The sequence below is a fragment of the Microcebus murinus genome, chromosome 7 (assembly GCF_040939455.1).
Source record: "Microcebus murinus isolate Inina chromosome 7, M.murinus_Inina_mat1.0, whole genome shotgun sequence".
NCBI lineage: Eukaryota > Metazoa > Chordata > Mammalia > Primates > Cheirogaleidae > Microcebus > Microcebus murinus.
This window is the reverse complement of record NC_134110.1, coordinates 106,174,623-106,196,254: the sequence shown is the minus strand read 5'-3', so window position 1 is coordinate 106,196,254 and position 21,632 is coordinate 106,174,623.

The window sequence follows — 21,632 nt, the reverse complement described above, 5'->3', positions numbered from 1 at the left end:
GGTTAACATGCACTGATGGACAAAGACAGCTTGCTTTCCCTGGGACTGGAACAAGCTTAGGACATCCGGTTTCACTCCACCAATTTAACACAGCGCTGGAAGGTCTAGTTGATGAAATAAGGCGAGAAAAGAAAAGGCACACAGATCAGAAAGGAAAAAACCAAAATTGTCTCTTTTTACAGATGGCACGATTGCCTACTCAGAAAATCGCAAGGAATCTACAAAATCTCTTAGAACTAAATGAATTCAACAAATTTACAGGATATAAGATCAACATGCAAAAATCAGTTGTATTTCTTTATACTAACAATGACCACGTGAACAACAAAATTAAAAATAGAAAACTACTTATAAACACACTATGAACTGTATACTCAAGCCTACAAATCATTGATGAAAGAAATCAAAGATCTAAATCAATGGAGATATACCACATTTATGAATTGGAAGAGTCAACTTGGTAAAGGTGCCAATTCTACCCAAACTGATATACACATTTAATATAATACCTATCAAAATCCCAGTAAGATTTTTTGTACATACAAAAATGATTATTATAAAATACATACAGAAAGGCAAAATAAATATAATTGGGTCACATATGTTGCAGGTAAAAATGTAAAGGGACATATCTACCCTTGCAAACAGTTGGGCATTTTCTTAAAAATCCAAACACGTGCTGAGTAAAGGAAAAGCCAATCCCAAAGGTTGCACACTGTGTGATTACGTTTATTCAACATCATTGAAATGATGGAATTATTGTGATGGAGAACAAGGCAGTGCTTGCCAGGGGTTAAGGATGGGAGCAGGGGGAGGGGCGTGGGTCCTATTAGAAAAATGCAGCAGGAGATGGTTGTGGGGCTGGAAGCATTCTGAGTCTTAACTGTATGGATGACAGCATCCTGGTGCTGATGTAGCACTGTAGCTCTGCAGGACGTTAACACTAGAGGAACCGAACAAAGACACCAAAGATATGTGAGATCTCTCTATATTATTCCTTATAATTGTATGTGAACCTACACTTACTTCAAGATATATATTTTCATTTAATTTACAAAATGATTTTCTGCAGGTGCAAATCCTTCAAACCCTGCTTTACAGGGAATGCCTGAGACTCACGGGCCAGATGTTGCAGGATCTTTGCTAGTGATGACTGTCTCTTGAACTGGGAAATGGAGACTCACACTAGTGCTATGTATCTTTAGCAAAAAGAGCTCTCCGGGTGAGGAGTTCTCTGTTTTGACGGTGTTGGAAGCTGGGTTTGGGAGGGAATTGAGAACAGTTCTATAGAAACCTGAGTAAACCAGGTGTCTCTCTGAGTAGATTCCACTCTGTCAAATGATGTTTTCACAGTTCTTAGAGCATACTCCATTTCAGTGCTTTTTGAATCATTTCGAGGGTTTTTCCTGGAAGTTGACAACAGCCTTGCGTCCATCCTCTTCTAATACTGAGCGGGGTGCACTGTACGGGCATGCCACACTGCAAGGCAGTGCAGACACCTCCAGAGCCACAGTCTTCTCTGCTCTCTGCTCCGTCACTCTTAGTACTCACGGGCAACGTCTGCACTCGGTTGTCAAATCCAGGCACAGCTCCCCAAGGGAACAGAGGGGCATGGGTCTTCCCCTTGTCTCTCTTCTGCATCCAGAAGCTGGCCTGGCAAATTGTCCTTCAGTGCGCAGCTGTGGGTCACAGGCCCATTCCTGAGTGGGCCACCTCCCCTGAGTCAGGTGGATGTCTGCCAAGTGTCCTGTGGGGAAGGACAGGAGGCGCTTCCTTCCCCCTGAGAGGGCAGCTACGTGGCGCACTGTCCCTGCTGCCGCCAGCTGTGTGGCCAGTGCTTTATACTGGGTTCCACAGCGTTGCAGGCTAAGGAGGTCGAGTGTCCAGGCTTCAGGGGAGAGTGACATTCACCATGGTTACCTCACCATGTCACTGAGCCAGTAAGGGGCAGGGTGGGGATCTAAGGAGGCTTTAAAAACAGAACTACCTTCGTCCTCCATAAATGCCTCACTCTGGACAGTGGTTATTTTGTGGATTTGCACTGTCTGGATAACTTTTTATTATATTCATTGATTCATTTGCTGTCAATTATTTTTTAATGACAGGTAAGAATTTCAGCCAGTGTGCTCCTGGCTCTGGATGTAGGCTGATAGAATTCAAGTGCCCGGCAGAGTCTTGGCACTGCCAGCACATTCAAATCTGGGGTTCATCTTTTGTTGGTGGTGTTCAGGCAGAATTGACACAATGTAGAGAAAGTCTGAAAATGAACTCCACCCGTTGGCTGAGGTTACCCATTTGAGCATAAGCCGTGTGGACTTCCCATTTCTTTTCTGAATACCACGCAAGTATGGTTTTCAGCTCTGTCTTTTGGTCACGGACTACCGTCAGGGCTTATGGATGGGAGCACGGGACATCCATGGGTTCCGACACACGAATTCCTGGCTGTGAAAATAGCTAGTTATTTATAACTGTGATCAAAGATGTCTCCAGGAAGTATTCCCAGTTACAAGACCCCTTTCTGTAAGAGAATAAGAAAATCTGAAGACACAGGAGACATGGAGAAAAATCTCCTTTCTTGTTCAAGTGTTTTTAATGTAAGCAGAATGTTCCATTTTGTTGCAACCCGGATTCCAAGCATTACCTGTTTGAGAGGCCGCCAAGGAGTGGCTGGTTGTTTTTTTTGTCTGTGGTATGTGGTAGGCAGTCAATTACTGTTTGCTGGTCAGCGTTTGGTGGGTCTGGCATTTCTCTTGCAGTGCTGGGCTATTATGAGGATTCAGAAGGGCAGATATTGCAGATTAATGACTATTTAAAAGCAGCAAAACCCAAAGTTAACCCAGTTTCTTTCTTATTATGCTCTTCAAAGCAGTTTTGGTTTGGCCTCAGCGTCCACTACAGAAAGGGGTTTGGCCCGAGTCATATTTTATCTGCAATGCTTCCCTATCTTAGGTTTGCCGGCAGCGCTCCAGTCCCCTGGGTGTCTCTGCCAGCCTAGACTAAATGGCGCCGATTGTGCATTCGAAACATGCATCAGAGTTTAGAAATCAAGAGAAGCGAGAGGGAGACTTTAAAATTCTCATCAATGCTTAAGTGCATTTAAGTTTTTTAAAAAGTAAGTATCATGTATGTCAAGGATCCAGGTTAGCTAAGTCAAGCCGGCATGCACACGTGCGTGCCTGCCCGTGTGCGTGTGCGTGCCCATGCGCGTGTACGTGCCCGTGTGCGTGTGTGTGAGGAGGGGAGATGGCCCAGAAGACTCTCTGCAATTGGACTCCATCATCATTCTGTGTAACTCTTCATTAAAATACCTTAGCACTACCCATACGGTGAATACTTCCATAAATTTTGCAGTGGTTCCCTTCTGAAAGGTTTCATACAAGGAAACGTTGTTTAAGGCTAAGCCAGGTTGCTTAGCAATATTATTATGTGTTTACTTAATTTTATTTATTTTTTATTTCATAGTTCCTGAGACCTTAGACATTTGGAGTAATTCCTAAGTAGGTTCATGGTGTTTCACTGAAGTTTATTTTACAGTAGGAGAATATTTTGGATAAATTATGGACCCCGAAATGTATATGTCTTTGAATGACACTGGGTTGTGTTCTCACTATCGTTGGGTGGCTCTTACGTCAGGTTTATCTGTCATTTCAAAGCACTGACAGGCCACGGCACCGCCCCGCTGTCCTCCCACTCCTGGAGCCCACGCGCTGCCTTTCCCCTGCCCGCGCGGCCCTCCCCGCCGCGCTTGCTCGGGGCACACCCGGCAGTGTGTGCAGGCAAGGCCTTGGCAGGGGACAATCTCAGGGCAAGCAAAGCAAAGGCAGAGTACACACCTCAGAACGGGGCCTGAAACTCATCGTGTGCAAAGAAGCTTTCCTATTCGAACAGCAGAGAAAGTGACATGGACATAAGAAAGAGAGACAGAGAGGGGACAGGATCTTAACACGGGCATGTAAGAGAAAAAGAAATGAAGGCATAGGAGACAGGGCAAAACACATTTCCTTATATTTTTGTTATATATATTTATGTTCAAAGATGCTTGCAGAATCTGTATCATTATGTTTGTGGATGTTTTAGGATTTGAAAAATAACTTTTAATTCATCTAGAAAATGGAAGGAGCTGCATTTTACAAATAAGAAAATATGATCATTGTGCTATTACGTGACTTACAAGGTCACATGTGAAGTTGGTATCTAAGTCCACGAAGGACTCATCTGTGAGTGCACCTGCCCTTGTTGGGCTTCCTCACAGCTCCCACGCGCAGCCTCACGAGTTCTTTATGCTTGCTACCTGCTGTGCAAAATAGCAGTTTGTTTTGTCCGAAAGAGTTGTCATTTCTAGGGTGCCAGCGTTTGGTGAAAGGGCCCGCGCTGAGCCGCGCTCCGGGCTCTCCACGCCACCGGAGAAGCCTGAGCGCCGTGCTCGGGCTCCGGCGTGTCTGTGCTGGGACCCGGCCCGGCGGGGTTTCCACCCACATCTATGGGGCCTGTTCCCCGTGGCGACAGACACCCGAGGGACGCGCTGAGCCACGCCTGCAGACCGGCCAGTGCCGCCCGCAGGCTCCGCCCGGCTCTTGCCCGAGAAGGCGCACGTGGGCGCGAGCGAGCGTGCGGGCGAGTGCGGGCGCCGTCTGTCTGCAGGCTGCGGTGACCCGCACCCGCGAGCGGCAGCGGGCCTCCTCGCAGGGGCGGTGGGCCCTGCCCAGGTCGCTCGGCCCCAGGGAACACGCAGCCAGAGCCCGGACGCAGAGCTCGCCGCCCTGGGCGGGGGTCCGAGGGGCTTGGGCGCCTCCCTGCTCCCTCCTGGCTCAGCTGCTTTGGGGAGGTTGTGAAGCCGTCAATGCCTCAGTTTCCTCATCTGTGCAGTGGGAATTCTGATAACCTCTACCTCGCCAAACTCTGGGGATCATTCAGAGAAATAACCAGCGTGAAGCACTTAGCATGGTGCCAGGCACAGAGTAAATCACTGATACATGTTAACTCCACTGTTGTCTGGATCTCATTAGCTGGCCTTCCCAAGAAGGGATTTCGGTGAGTGGTGTGTGACCATAGACATCATGGAACTTTAAGTTCTCAATGTTTTCAAACTTCTTAGCAGCAGGATTCCCTGTGCTGACAACAAAATCATTACAAAATGAAAAATAGGAAATTCAAAGACTGTAGCTATAATGAAAAGGGCAATTTGCATGTCATTATTTAATAGTGTTTTGAAAGACGCCATCATTTTAACAGCTGGTGTTTTTAAATATCTTTTCGTATACAGAGAAGTTGATTTCCCCTGGAAGTTTTTATGGGACTCATAACTACTGTGTTTCTTCCTACTACAGCTCTCAGACCATCAGCATATGACATTTTGTCAACTTAGCTATGATGTTTTGAAAATTAGCATAAATCCCTAAAATTATTTCTTCTGTTGTATCCAAGTTAAAAGGTTAAGCCAGGCGTGAGCTGAGTCCCAGCTACTCCAGAGGCTGAGTCGGGAGGATCACTTGAGCCCAGGAGTTCAGGGCAGCGGTGAGCTACAATTACACCACAGCACTTCAGCCTGGGCAAGAGAATGAGAGCCTGTTTCTAAAATAAAAAGATCAGTAAAATAATATATATTCATATTGATTCATGTTTATCTACATTTGTATAAAATGGCAGAAAAAAGTTATATTTTAGGGTACTTTTAAATTTTAAAGATATCACATAATCTTAAACTTCAAACTAATTCAAGATGTATTATAATTTTGGGGTTATTCATTCTATTATTAGAAAATAACTATAATTGTATTTTTATAGCAGTCTGATCAACAACCACATTTATTTATTACACTGCCCAAGTAGAGGCTTTAATGAACTTTTCATAAGCTGACTCCTTTCTTCCTTAAGGGCTATGCAGCAAGCTACTTTGAACAATCCAACAAACTCATTTTAACAGGGCTTGAATTTTGCATATATTTCCAATAATACTAAGCCATTCATTCTTTGCACAAACAAAAAAGTTAGGAAATATTTTCTTATGCTCAATATATTTTACTTCAAGATACCCCACACATAGACCCTAGAAATATTTTGCAAAAGTTTATTGTAGAAATTGCTTTGAGGTCTTTGGCATTTTCCTTCTCATATTTGGAAGTATTTCTCTATCCTTTCTTGTCACTGACTTGGGCTTGAAGGCCTCCAACTATTGTGTCATTTTGCCTATTGTCACCACAGCCCACAGCAGTTATCCAATCAACTCGCGCAATATAGTTAACTTCATATAAAGCCAATCAATAGCATTGTATTCATCATTATAATACAATTTCTCTTAAGTACCTTGTTTTTAACCAGGAACTTATTAGTAGTTTTAACAAGAATTATTTTGCATTGTTCACTGTTTTCCACCAGAAAGAAATGCAGTTTGAAAATTGTAACTTTACTTGACTAGATCAATTTGTTACTATGTGTCAACTGAGAAGAGCAACTGGCTCTATTGGAATAAGTACGGGTGCTGGAGGCAGACCCAGGCTCAAGTCCTGCCCAGCGGCTTCTAAATAGGATGCAATGTTTATATTATCATAATGCAGTTTTAGTTGGAGGATTGAATTTACCAGCCCATCCCAAATTTACAGGGTTTGGAATATCAAATAAAGGCTGACTGTTTAAAAAAATACATAAAGTTGGAGTGGTTTATTATTAGTAAATAGAGCTTTCTATTTTATGAATAATATAAAATCTCCAAACATAATTGCTTTTTGTAGATATTTTATCTTAAAACCTGCATTTAAGTTGTTTATATTTTGCGGGTTATTTCCTTTCCATTTAAAACTTGAGTTTAAACATGAAAAGTGGAATGAAAATATTGAGAATCCTTCAAAGAATTGATGTTCTAGGCGAAATCAGCACTTGGCAGAGTAGCTCATAAACATCAGCCAGCATGTAAAGGCATCTCTTTTAGATGTCCTCAAAACTGTCTCCTTCGCCGTGTTTTCTCTTTCTTGGGAAGCGTTGTCCCTGGTCGCGGAGCCCAGGCGGCAGACTCGCGGGCGAGCCTTGCCGGACCCCCAGCCCACAGCGGAAGGGCCTTGTGTTCCCGGCCACTTCTTCCATTCTTATTTCCTTTTGTTAAAACTACTAGATATTTTTGATTTTAAGTCTTTTTTCAGTTCCACATGTTCCCAGCATGTACACCCTCTGCGCTGCGTTCTCTGTCGGCCTTTGCCTCCTGGGTTGGTAACAAGAGTGTGGAAGTATCCGAAACCACGCGCGGGTTATTTCGCCACCCTTTATTTAAAACAAGCAAGCAGACCAACAGCTCAGAACGTAGTCTACTCTACTGTTACCTTAAAAGTTTGTCTTTTGCTGCAGTAGTTGAAATAATTGAATTGGTGTAATTTTAATTAATAGATTGGTTTTTCAAAACTCAAGTCCCTTTTGATGGCACATGTGGTTCTCGGAGATTGCTAGAGGAAACAGCCATAGTTTATCCTGAAACTATGTAATGTTCTTTTGGTAACAGCTTAGGTAATTGCCATCGGGCATGGAATCCTTTGGTGGCATTTAAATACTTGTACACTCAGATATACATTTTCTACTATGCAGCAGAAGAAATACTGGAAAATGCATGTTTAGTCCTGGGGGGACAACAAAATGGAAATTATGTATAACCATTCCTCTTATTCAGCCACAAAGGGTGTGGATCACTGTTTCATAATGGTCTGTTTGTTGGGCCCAGAATACAGTCTCCTTTAAGGGAAACATAAAATAATAGCCATCATGCATAATCATAGAGTCGATGTGTTTATTTTTGTATAAGGCAATCAGTTCAACAAAAGTTTTGAGCCATTTAGCAAAATGTGACCACTATTTACTACTTCTCCAAATTTTAACTTTAAGGGCTGTTTTGTAGCCAGCTAGTGGTTTTTCTAAACACTGAAAGACTTAGGCGATTTGTCACATGGCTTCTTTGAAAGGCTCTCCTAGGTCATGCAGACCTTTTAAAATTTACTCATGTATTTTTGTAAGCTTTGTGAGTGTGATTAGCTGTGACTGTCCCCCGAGCACGGGAAGGGCTGCAGACTCGTGGCAGTGGGAATGCTCTGCCCTTGCAGTCTCCATCGCGAACCACAGAACAGGTTCTCCTGTGCCAGGAAGGGGTTTCTGTGCACTTTCTCAATCCTCTAATACATTCAGGAGGCTTTTTGGAGGTCACAGCTGCTTGTTGTTCACCTTCAGCCTGCTGCTGCCTCCTCTGAAGTCAGCCAAGAATCTTTCACCTTCCTGAGCTCAGCAGGCTCAGCTGCCCAACACCATTCTGCTTGGGGCAGTGGCTGGCCCACGTCACCACCCTGAGGGCAGGCGTCCTGAGGCCAAAGGTGTTGCTAGAGTGTGGTCTCTCTTGTGAAGCTGCTGGCATGACGTCCCAGCATGTAGGGAAGTGGGGGGACATCCCACAGACGATCTGAGCCGGAAGTTGGTCATTTGACCTGTTCATCCCTTTCTTTAACGTGCAGATGCCCCTTGGGAATAATCAGATAGCGTGCTTTCTTGCTGAGATGAGATCCAGGAAGGTGATGACTCGCAATATAGAGTTCTGATCTGCAAGGGTGGGTTGTGAGGAGATGTCAGAGCTGCAGAGCCTGGCCAGTCGGGAGAGACAGACCCAGCACTGGCCGTCACGCAGGCTGGACTCTAAGTGCCCGAGGCTCTAAGGAAGGTAGGGGAAAAGAGGGCTGCAAGTCCCCTGAGATGCTCCTGAAGATAAACAGATGACTTGGGGATTTTTCTCCAGGCCTTACTGGTGACACTTCTCAGGGTCTTGTGCGTGAGCTACAGGCCGTCCATTCCCCACCCTCCACCCTCCTGCAGATACAGTCCAAGGGGTACAGTAAGAGCTCGGTAAGTGTTTGCTGTCATGGACTGGACTGAGCTTAATCCTTTCCTAAGCTACGGAGTTTGTCCTTCAAAGGCCGAATAGCAAAGAGGACCCGTGGCATGAACAGAATGCAGCACTGCTCCATGGGGACTGTGGAATCCAAAGGATTCACCAATGGGAGGGAAAACAGTTTAGCTAGATGGGAAATGCACGGTTGAAGGTTTGCATGCTGAGTTCTGTTACAGTTTGGAAACATTTATTTCATGCTCATGATTTCTCATTTTACTGTGCATAGATTTTGTTCGCAGTGACATGATGTAATTGTGGTGTAATGGTGGTGATGTTTTCTCAGTGTATCAGGGCCTGCAGTGAATTACACATGGAATTACATGTTGACTTACACATTGAGACCCAGAGTTCTCATCTGACAAACTTCCACTTACAAAAAGACCATTCTTTTGCCAAAAAGGCCGGGTAATCTCTGAAATATACCATGTTCTCTGCTGAATTCAGATGCAATTGGTCTTCAGGAAGATGCAAGAGAAATTAGTGAAGTCTTTACTTGTTTACCAGATATGGACAAGATTTTTAGGGCTTAGCGGTAGTCAAAGTCTTACTCTCTTGGCAGCTCTGTTTATGTCTTGAGCCTTCATAAACGCTGTGTCACATTTCCTGACTCTTTTCTAAGTCACTGTTGCTTTTGACCATCCATCCTATTTCATCATTGCCCTTCTAGTTTTAAAGCAACATCACTTTGAAAATATGCAGTTGGAAATTTAAAAGATAAAGGAGATGTACAAAGGCCAATGCGGCAGAGGTGGCTCATTTTAAGTGCAGCAGCATACTCAATTTACGAGAGTATCTGACTTTAAAACTGCAGAATAAACAAAGACTGTGAATCTGGGATTAAAATATATAAACTGCATCTTTTGAGTTTAACAATTAAAACTCCATCTGAATTTTGACTCTCAGCCAGCGGGTCAAGGACGCCCTGTCCAAGATCTGCATCGTCCCATATTGCAAGAGACAGCTGTACATGCATTTTCTCATTTGTAGGTACCCTCAAATTGGTTTTCTTCTTGATGTAGATTAAAAAAAAAAGAGGCAAAATTTCCCTCCTCTCATAGAAAGATACTGTTGGCATTTGACTTTGGGAACTAGGGCCTAGTAGAATTAATAGAGATAAAAATGAATGGAACTGAAAGGTTATTCTGGCCTTTCTACCACCTAAGCAGTTAAAATAAGTATTTTTTTCATAAAATTATTAACTATAATCACTAACACCCAGAAGTTCAAGCACTCATAGACTTTACAGTGTAAGAAAAAAAGTGCATCATATTCCTTCCTCGCTATTATCTCATTTCTAGGGCCTTTTTTTTCCTTTCAAAGGTGACTTCAGAGTGACCCATGCCATGGTGTTTACATGACCTGTGGCGTGTGAAGTCTGTCTTCCAGCTTGGTGGCCCTCTGGTGCATTGAAACTCATTTTCAAATGCAATACATTACAACTTTCACCTAATTCAAAGTTTATAAACATTTTTCAGTCTTACCCTGTTGTTTTCCTGATCGTTGTAGCATTCCACAGATGAATACTGTTAGGGGAAAAGGCATGCACGTACACGTATCATATCCAATGTCGTGTGTTGAGTTTCTGCTCAGAATGGCGCTGTTATACATTGAAACATTTTCTGTCTTTCCTCCTGACAGCAAATCTGAAAACCTACAGGTCTGAATAAAATAGCTCAGGAAACACAGGGCTAAACATTTAAGTAAGAGTTTCCAGTAACAATACCTCACTGGAGAGTCTCTCAAACTCTGTACCTTGTTGAGAGATCCATCTCCTTAAGTAGCTTAGGTGAACTTTGTTCACAGCTCCTCAAGCCTTTTATAGACAATAAAATCACTTTGGCACCTATGGAAGCAGCTCAGGCGCGGCTCTCTCTGGAAGGCCGCACTTGGCACAGATCTGGGGCTCTGGTTACAAGGTGTAGTCGGGCAGGGAGGCCCGGTCTGTCCCCTGCGGTCCCTTGTGCTGCTGCACGGCTCTTCCCGCCACCCGGCTGGCAGGGCTCGCCGTTTCTGGGATTTGCAGGCCTGGACTCTTGGCTGAAGTCAGAAAAAGGACACCAATACAGCGCAGCCAGCGATGGTGCTGAGAAAGCCAGCCACTCCTGGCGTTTGCCAGGACCACTCCAGAAATGGCCTCCCGCTGACTTTCGGCCGCCACCAAGAGAAACTGCGGTCGGGTAGCCGTTTTGCTTTCTTGTCCCGGTGGTTTTTCTTCACTTTTAACCTTGTGGATTTAATTCAGGGGGAGAATATTTAAACATTTCATGAGGCGATTTATTATACAATAAACCAAATAGATATTAATTCTTTTTCTTGTTAAAGCTCTTGCATGTCTTATCTAGACTTCCGCTGAAAACCCTATGCAGTTAATCACTTTTTAAAATCTACAACTGATATATCTGTAACTATACAGTCGTATATGTGTTGTTGTATATGTACGCATGTGATACACAGGCAGTTAACATATACACACATATAAGTACAAAGAAGGAAAACTTTCCAATCACATCTGTAAATGGAAGGCCCCACAAGAATGGCCTAGAGCTTGATCACCAGAGAGCTGGCCCAGAGTATTTACTGGGTGAATAAATACAGCCATTGGTGGAGTGGGACTAATCATAAGCATTTCTGTTCTCAATTGAAATTATTCTGTGGTGTTTATTTGATAACTTAGAAAAGCCTTTATGCTAGAATAAACATCGAGGGGGTATATTTGAAGAAAGAAGAAAACATTCTACGTATTAAAGTGATTTTCAAGGGTCTGGAATTTCAGAGAATCTCTCACAGGATTAAAAAAGATGCAGAGACTATCTATTACTCAAGAAATATGCCCTAAAATCTCTAAGTTATACATTTGCTGAACAGCTTCTTTTTGATGTTAAAACAAAACAAAACGAAAAGCACAAACCCTCCAGCAGAGGAGAGCTGGAAAGCATGCAAACAAAAGCCAGACCTGGGGCTGAGGAGGCTGACCCTGTGTGTTCGCTGCAGGGCATTTCCACTCAGAGCTGGCTGCATGTGACCGACAATTAGAAAGAGGCAATTTCGGTGCCTTCCTAAAGGCACTGAAATTTACAAGTGGCTTACTTTCATTGGAATCTAAAGATTTTGTATAAAAAGGAATTTAAAATGTGAGAAAAAGAGGTTTGAGATTGAAGACATGTCTGGCACAGTGCTCAGTGCCGAGCTGGAATTAAATATTTCCCGAGTGTGGAATGAGTAAAGGACTGGCCACGTTGCAGCCAGCGAGCTCCGTGCCTGGTGCTGCCAGTCTGTCGCACCGTAGCCGGAGCGAGCACGCCACACCCAGCCGGTGCACGCCGAGGCCACGCAGCGTTGCCGAGGCCTCTGCCCTCGCGTGCACAGGACAACAGGTCACTTCTAAGCTCCTTCAGCATCTTCCTCTCTGCCATCACCGTGCCTCGGTCAGGAACGCCTCTTATGCCTCCGTAGACACTGTGCTGCTCCTCACGTCACTGATCGTGTTTTGTAATCAGCACTGATTTTCGTGATGTTTGAATGGGCCGCTTTGCTGGGGCGTAGGCTCCATGAAGGCATGGCGACTTGGTCACTGCGGATCGCTGGCACTTGGGGGGTGCAGAGGCTGTGGATTGTGCTGGGTGCAGTTTTTTTCCCGGTTGTATACTTTATTTATTTTATTATGTCATCATATTATAGGGGTACACCTGAGTGCAAATTTTAAGATGCATAAGGTCATTGTGACATTTATGGCCAAATTACAGTGACTCTGGGCTTTCAGCACCTCTGGCCCCTGACAGCGCCCGTCAGCTGGAAGGACTGGCTCTGCTGTCCCTGAGCCGCCAGCCGTGGCTGCCGCACTCTCTGACCGACGTCACAGCACGACTGGCGCCAGGTGCCACGACTCCACGCAGGCCACAAACTGCCACTGCCTGTGCCCAGCCCAACAAAGGCTCCTTGCCAACCACCTCTCCAGGGTTAGACATCAGCCGAGTCCGGCAGTGATGCTCGTTGACTTTTATTTCCCATCTTTGGTACAAAGTATTATTAGCAAAATGCCCTCCTTCTACCATGACAAAACTCCACATTGGGGGGGAGGTGTGTTAGCAGACCCCAGAGGCAGCCCCTGGATCACACTTGCTCCGCACGCCGGTCTGCAGATGCCAAGCGTGCGCGCTGAATCCCTGGGTCAGGGCAGAAGCTCCAGCACACGCACCACCGCAAAGACGGAGCCCCCCGTCTTCCATGCTGACTCTTCTCCTGCGTTCTCCGTCAGCTTTTGAACGGCAGTCGGCAGCGAGCCGGGCAGAGGATCCGTCTTCTTTTCTTTAATTAACTTCTTGGGAAATTTGTGAAGCGTGTTCCGCAAACCCGCCCATATCCCGTTGGAGCCGTGTGCTTTCCCTTTCTATTTTATTCCTATACCCACTTTAGACACTCTTCATTTCCTAAGTCAAGCCGAGAAACACAATTCATTGTGTGAGGGGGAAGCTACTTTCTGGGAGCTTCGGTTTGTTAGCGCGTGTGCCTGTATGTGCCGTTACATTGAACATGCATGACACAGCATAGACCCTATCAGAGAAACGCCACGCAAAATGCTGAGGACGCAGTCTGCTCGCGGGAGTCGGGGCCTTGGCTCCAGGCCGGGGTGCGCGGGCGCCTGGGCGAGCCCGGCAGCGCCTCGGCTGTCTCGCCCGCACACCCGACGGCACCAGGGCAGAGCCTGCAGAAAGCCAGAGACGCTGGGAGGGGGATATTTCTGAAGTGTTTCCTCCAACCCAGCAGTCTCCACCATTCCGTGTTGGCACGAGAAGACCCCAAGCTGCCATTTGAATGAGAGGGGATGCATAGACTTATTTACAAAGTTGTCTAATTCAAAGAAAAGATAGGCATTTCTTAGTGGCTTATGAAGCGACCTGAACTTACTTCACTTTTAAAGACTATGTAGGAAGGAGCCCTCCTAGCCTATCTTTTGGAAACTTGTTCTTATGACTCGGAATCAGGGGCACACTTCTTTATCTACTTCATAAAAAGTAATCTAATGCTATTTAGGGTAGTCTAAGCATTTGGAAATATGAAATTCATCTTGCATGAGGAAAGATGTTAACACATTGAATTTCTGAGTTATTCAATTGGAGAAATCTTTGCTAAAATTTAATAAATGCCATCAGAAACTCCAGAAATGTAGTCTACAAACCAGAGTTCTGTTTCTCTTAATGATGGAGAAAAGAAAATTACAGACTAATGTCCCTAAGGAACATAAATAGAATTGTCAATAAAATATTAGAAAGCTGAATTCAGCAATATACAAACAGGATAATAGATTATGACCAGAGTTTATTCTATAAGTATAAAGTTGGTTTAATATTTAAATATCAATCAGTGTAATTTACCTCATTAACAGAATAAATGCAGAAAATTATATGATCATGCCTATAGATACAAAAAAACCCATTCATTAAAGTTGAATACTCATTCATGATAAAAAATTGCAATGTACTAGGAATAAAAAAGAACTTCCCTTAGCTGATATCATGCTTAATGGTGAAATATTGAACATCTTCCCTCAAAGATTGAGAGCAAGGTAAGAATATCTATTCTCATTTCTTGTATTCAATATACTGCTGGAGATTCTAACCAGTGCACTAAGGTAAGAAATATAAGTAAAGAGCATAACAATTGGTAAGGAAGAAGTAAAATTATTTTATTTGCAGATGATAGTATGCTTTACATAAATATGCCAAGAAATCTCCTAATCAACTGCTAGAACCCATAGTGAATTCAGCAAGGTGGCAGGATACATGACTGATATACAAAAATCAATCATATTTCTATATACTAGTAGTAAAGAAATGAAAAATAAACCAAAAATATTCCCTCTACAATAGCATACACACAAAATAAAGTGCTTAACAAGTTTGAGAAAAACATGCAACACCATTGCACTGAAAACCACAGAGCATGGCTGAGAGAAGGCCATGTAGGAGCCCTGGATAGATGGGAAGTAGTAACCACGCTACCATTAATGTGTTATTTCTCGCCAAATTGGTCTATTGCTTCATACAATCCAAACCAAAAGCCAATGCACTTTTTACAAAAAATAGACTGGCTGACTCTAAAGCACATTTGGGAAAGCAAAGCACCTAAGAGAGCCAGCACGATGCTCGGGAGGGAGAGGGAGGCAAGAGAAGGACATCGGAGGACTCGCTCTGGGACACCAGCTTTTTCTGTAGACCCGCACTGGCAGTGGGGGCGAGCTGCTGCTGCCGTGGGGAGACGGGGAGTTCAGAAATAGACCTACCCAAACACGCTCAAGCGATTTTTAACAGAGGCTCAAGGCAACTCAATGGGCAAATGGAAGTATTGTCATTGGAATGTGTTAATCATGTGTTCAGCTGTATAAAAGTGTGAAAAAATGACTCGCAATCTTTACCGCTCACAAATATTAATTTAAAATGTATTATAGGCTTAGCTGTAAAAACTAAGAGTCTACAATTTCATTTCTTAACCAGGACAGAACAAGTTCTGGACATAAAGGAAAGTAACTGCTAAATTGGACTTCATCAAAACCAAAACTGCTCATCAAACGAACCATTAAGACAATGAGAATGCAAACTATAGACCGAAAGAAAAATATTTATAATATACATTTCTGACAAAGGACTTTTATCAAAATAAATTAATTACATATATGAAAGATAATCCATTAAAATGTACAAAAGACTTGAGCAGACACCTCTCTAAAGAAGACCGGAATGGGCAACAAACAAGCACATGAAAGAATGATTAAGATCATGTAAAATGCAAATGAAAACTGCGACAAGCTATAATTTTATACCCATTAGCATACTTAAAATTGGAAAGACTGACAGCACCAAATGTTGGCAAGGACAGTCAGTAACTGAAACTCTCAAACATTTCTGGTGAAAATATAAAATGGCACAACCATTTTGGAAAACAATCTGGCAGTTTCTTACAAAGTTAAACATACAGTTGCTTCAGAACCGAGCCATTCCATTTCCAGGTATTTACAAGAGAAATGAAAACATAAAAAGACTAGAATAAGAATATTCATGACAGCTCTAGTCATAAAAGAATCCAAAAAAAAAAAAAAAAAGAAAGAAAGAAAGAAACAAACCAAGTGTCTATCAAAAGAGAATAAATAAACAGTTTGGTAGTCATAAAATAGCCTATTAGTTACAAATAACAAGAAATAAACTATTGACAAATGAAACCATACATGAATTTCAAAAACATCATGCTGAGGGAGATAAGTCAGACCCTAAAAAATGTATACTTTATGATTCCATTTATATGAAGTTCCTGAATAGGCAAATTTAATCTATGATGACAGAGGTCAGAAAAGTGGGTCCCCCGCCTGGGTGGCACTGTCTAGCAGGGCATTGCAGGGCCGCGTGCCCACGGCATCCTACACCTTGACTGATTAGAGTGGTGGATGCTCAGGCATGTGCATTTCTCAAAACTTCAAGCTGTGTTCCTGTGATCCACGGGTTTCCTTCTCTGTGCATTTTACCCTAGTAAAGTAAAAGTGCAATGTTAGAAGTCTGAACTTGCCAAATTGTCTATCAGTGCTCACTTCATTAGGAACTGGAGGGGCCGAGAGGTTCGGGCCTTGGGGCAGGACACAACAGAGCAAGGACACAGGCCCCAGGGCGGAGCGGCATGGCGCTGCGAAGGGCACCGCCAGCCCCGCTTGCTCCCGCTGCCCCAGAGGACCGGCAGTGGTCCCTTCTGTTTGTGAGGTTTGGCTGAGAGGTAAATCACTAGAAATAGAGTCAAATTAAAATGTCAGATATTCCTTTCCTCTATTTTTTCCTTCTTATTTTGTTGACTAGGGAGAGTCTAGAAATATCGGCAATAATAATTTTAGGAGGGACAAAAGCAGAGACCAGGACATGTTACCAATTTTCCCTTTTCTTTTTCTTTTCTTTCTTTTCTTTCTTTTTTTTTTTTTTTTTCCCAAAATTCTTTAGATTGTGAACCCTTTTGACTTTGTTGTACTCCTGGGAGGACTGTGTCTGCCCGTGCACTTCCATGACCCTAAGCTGCTCCTTCTGCTCAATTCTTTATCCTGCTTTCCCTTAAAAAATGGTTTTTCCAAAAACAATTTTAAATATCATGTTTGTCAAACTCACTTAATCTGAAGGCAAGATATTTATGTTTTAGTCACACTTTGTTCCCAGTACCTAGAACAGAGAAGGTGATCAGCCGCCCCCACTCCCACTCGCCCGTTCTCCCACGGGGCCCTCCATCTTGACTGCGCAGCGCCAGCCCCCCCAGCCCGGCGCCAGGCACAGGCGGTGGTGGCTGGCGGCCCGCAGCACGGGCATTGCTGGGTCGCCTGCGTGTATATGTTCATTCTCCCTTTGTCTTATAGAATGTAAGCTTTCTCAGAGTAGTCTGAGACTAGATTGTCCTTGTTGGAAAAGCATGGTGCCAGGCACAGTGTAAACACTCAACGCATTTTCACTGCAGAGAGCAGGCAAGGAGGAAGGAAAGGAAAAAACTGCACTCACCAGAAGACAATACAACTGACTTCAGGAAAGCTCTGGTGTCTCATTCTGGGTGTAAGAAGGTGTATGTGTGGGGGGTTGTTTGCATCCTTTAGAGACAGCACTTGATGTCTTGGGAGGGTGGGCCATTGCCGTTACCTAGAGAATGGCCGGAGTTCCTCTCCCGGCGGAGCTGTGGTCCCCTTCATCTGAGGCACACCAGGAGGTCTGACATGGCCTGACCATTCTCATGAAGCAGGGGACCAGTTCCAGGGCTTCTCTGGCCACAGTGACAGTGGTTGACTCTATGGCAACCCCACAAGCCTGGTTTGTGAACACTGCCCAGATGTCGACACTTCTTGCGTAGTCCTGGCATGGGCTTGGCATCTCCTGGGCGGGGAGAAAGGCAGTGGTGACCACCAGTCAGCCACCTCCTGGACACCACGGGGAGCACTTGGTGAGGACTGAGCAGGCAAGAAAGAGGTTAGCAAGCACTTGGTGGCAGCTAAGACAGCAACTCAGGAGGTGCCACTGAAGCCTAATTGAAAAACAATTTTTGAAGCAGCTTTGACTACCTTTTGGTGGAGTCTGTTAGCCTGAACCATATAAAATGAGGGTATTTGCTAATTTTTTACTTACTAAATTAGCAATTTCTTATACTTCAACCCAACCTTTATTTTTCAGTCAGTACCTGATCTATTTTAAGGTTTAAGGTACACAAGTCCCTTCACCTTGGAAAGAAAGAGAGGAAGGAAGGAAGGGAGGGGGGGAAGAAGTAAGGAAGGAAGGAAGGGGAAGAGAAGGAAAGAAAAGAAAGGAAGAAAAAGAAAGAAAGAGAAGAAAGAAAGAATTAAACCTGTGAAATCGAGAGTACCATCTTTTCCCTTTTCTGTGTGATCTCGCGCTGGCTGAGGCGTGAGCGTGGGGCTGAGCGCGGGCAGGGCTGGGAGAGTGCCAGGCACGTGTGGAATGCCCTCTTGGTCTCGCGCTCCTTCCTGCCGCCCCGCAGGTCTGTATTTGTGCCAACTTGCTTTTACTTGTCTTCAGTCTCCCTGCGGCCAGGCGGGCCACCACCGCGGAGCTCGTCCATGGGAGGCGTCCCAGGCTCCCGCCGACTGCAGGGGAGCGTGCCGGTGGGCTCTCCCCGGGGGCCGTGGACAGCTGCGCGCAGACAGGCCCGCTCAGAGCCGATGACGGCGCGCCGTGTCATCCGGCACACCGGGCAATTTCCTTTTTGAGTCACTTTTCAGCTAAGGATGAGTCATGCTCCACCTTCCTGTTCCAGCCCTTTCTGCTCTGCTTGCTGGCTCTGCAGCCACGGTGGGGCGGTCTCTCCGTGAGGAGGCCAGGTCAGCCGGGACCTCCTGAGGACGCAGCCCTGCGCCTTGGGCAGGCGTCTGCGCGTGGGCCCTGGTGGGGCCTCCTTCCTGGACGGGCGTCAGCCCCAGGTCCTCGGAGAGCTTGTGTGTGGAAAACGAGAGGCCATGGGAGGCCGTTGGCTAGCAGAGAAACACACTTTCCTGTTCTCTGTGTGTTTTATCATAATTTTAAAAAATCAGAAAGTTGTTTCCTGAGCTTTGTGAGGGGAGAAATTGAATGTCATTTTGCCTGCCCTCCCCTTTCGTTGGCTGGTTGCTTTGTGCTCTGTCATCAGAAAAATAAGATGCATCTAAATCACCCGTCACTGAATTTGACCACAGGAATTTTTGAAAGCATTTTCCATTTTCTCATAGTTTTGAAAAGTATATACTTACCAAGAACCGAGCTTTGAGTTGTGTTGCTTGCAAAGTTCTTTTGTTGTTTCTTTTTCTTTCATGTATTAACCTATAGAAATTTGTAAAAAATTCAATGACCAGTTACACAGTGCAATTAAAGACACGAGTGTGAGTAAGGCCGGGACACAGAGGGCCTGTGTGCGAGTCTCTGGGAGGCAGGAAGGGGCCTGTGGCTGCGTGAGGGACGCCCCCCGCCAAGCCCAGCCCGAAGCCGGGTTGGGAGCGGAGGGTGGAACCGCCGGCCTGAGAGGAGCCCGTGCCTAGTGCCGGCCGCAGCCTTTCCTCGGCCTGGCAGAGCCCTCGGTCCTGCCCCACGGCTCCACCCCCTGCGGTGGGGGCAGGCTTTCAGATGTGAAGGTTTGTTCAGTCTTTAAAGTCTCCGATTTAAAGCTAGTACCCTTCACTAAGGTCACTACGGTGCATTGGGAAGGATGCTGCGGGCTCCAGCGGGCGGAGGGCAGGGAGGGCCACTCGGCTGTTCAGGGGCCTGTCTCTCACCCGTGCTGGCGACCTGGAGTGTGGCCTCCCCTGCCGAGACCCCAGCCCGCCGTTGCTGAGAAACAGGCCAAATCCACTGCGGTGGAGGCCTTGGCCGCCGTCCTGCGCCTTCTGTGGCCTGGCCCGGCACCCCCGCCCTACGCCCGCCACCGTGCCCTCGCCTTTCTCCTCTGCGGACTTTGTTCTTTTAGCCTGCAACTTTCTAGTTATCTCCATTCCCTCTCCTCTTTTTCTAATTGTTGGAATCCTGACCATTTTCAAAGACCATCTATCTATGTATCTAGTCCACAAAACTGTTTCCAGTCTCATAAGTCAACCTAAGTCTTGCATTTGTTTATTTGCCCATGACATCTGTTTTTGTCATGCTTATAACTCTGATGCTTGCCTGCCTGTCAGCGCTATTTGAGGGCCATGGCCCTGACGTGTTCATCTTTGTGTATTTCGTTGCGACTGAGCACAGTGGTTGGAATATTAGAAAGAACTCAATAAATAAAGGTCGAGTTATTATTCCAGGTTCCAATTTCCCCAGGGACTGGGACTGACCCTATCAGAAACACAGACGTGAAGTACTGAACGAGCCTCTCAGAGGCGAGACGAACTTCAGGACTAAAAGACAGGGCCAACACGGCCTCTGGGCGCCACAGCCTCCCCGCGGCTGGAGAAGGAGGGCCAGCGTGGGGGCCTGGGAAGACTCGGGGCCCAGACTGTCTTGTGCTGCTTTGCAGAAGATGCGGAAGCCACAGCCGCCACCCGGATGGTCGCAGGGCGCCAGGCAGCGGAGCGAGCCTTGCTCTGAGACCCCTGCGTGGGCCAGGGACACCCTCCTGTAATCCAGCATTCACTTAGGTTTAGAATGACAGAATCTTAGACTTGGAAGGACCTGAGATGACCTTGTTCATTCTTCCAACCAATACTAGGGTCTCTCCACCTGGTCCGTTGCTCAGTGGCAGGCACAGTCGTCTTTGGCTTCATGCCTCTTCCAGGGTCCCCACACTTCAGGCCACTCGCCATCCCACACACACGGGCCTTGCAGAGAATGTCAGGGACCTTGCATAGATGGAAGCTTACGGACGGTGTGAAGAGTTCAGCAACTTGGCAGGGACACTGTCACTGTCCCTGTGCTGGTCAGCACACTTGTTCTTCAGGAAGGAGTAAGATGCTGAGAGCCGTCCATTAAGACTCAAAAAACAAAAACTGTAAAAAAGAAAAAAAGGAAAAAGAAAGGCAATCTTGATAAAATTCTTTAATCATTCTTAAAAAGAACCCACAAATTATTGATCCTGCAATCTGCTTATAGGGAGCCTTGGATAACAGTTTCCAGCAGACTGGAGTTTAGCACACACTGTTAAGCATCAGTAGTGGGTACTGCAAATGCAAGGACATTTAGAATGTAAAGAATTAATTCATGAGTCTTTCTTGGCTGACTGAGTGTTTCTCACGCAAAGGGGGGTCGATGAAGAAAGAACCTCACTGGGAGGGACAGTCAGCTCTTCATAACACAAGGCCATGACTATTGGCCTTGGAAGGATGATGCATCCATCTGATGTAGCCAACTGGGAAGCAATAATGAGAGAGGGGTCCTTTTAAAAACATGATGCTACCTACCTCTGGAGGTAAATATACGCATTGAGTGTGTGCTATGAATGGAGCTTTCAGAGAATTCAAACGAGACATTTTTCACATCTTCTTATCCTAGGATTCCAGAGCACTGTTGAGAATTTGAAAGAATTATGAAAGGAGGGAGAAGGGAAGCTGGTGTGGACTCTGGGACGCTTGTTCTGTCCTCTACCTTCAGACACCGTGCCTCTGTGGCCCCTCACTGGAGCCATGGCTCCACGCTGCCAGTTGGTGCTTCATCCGCGATGCCGAGAACACTCAGAACAAGCTCAAGATAAAAAAGAAGACATCATAGCCGGGCGCGGTGGCTCACGCCTGTAATCCTAGCACTCTGGGAGG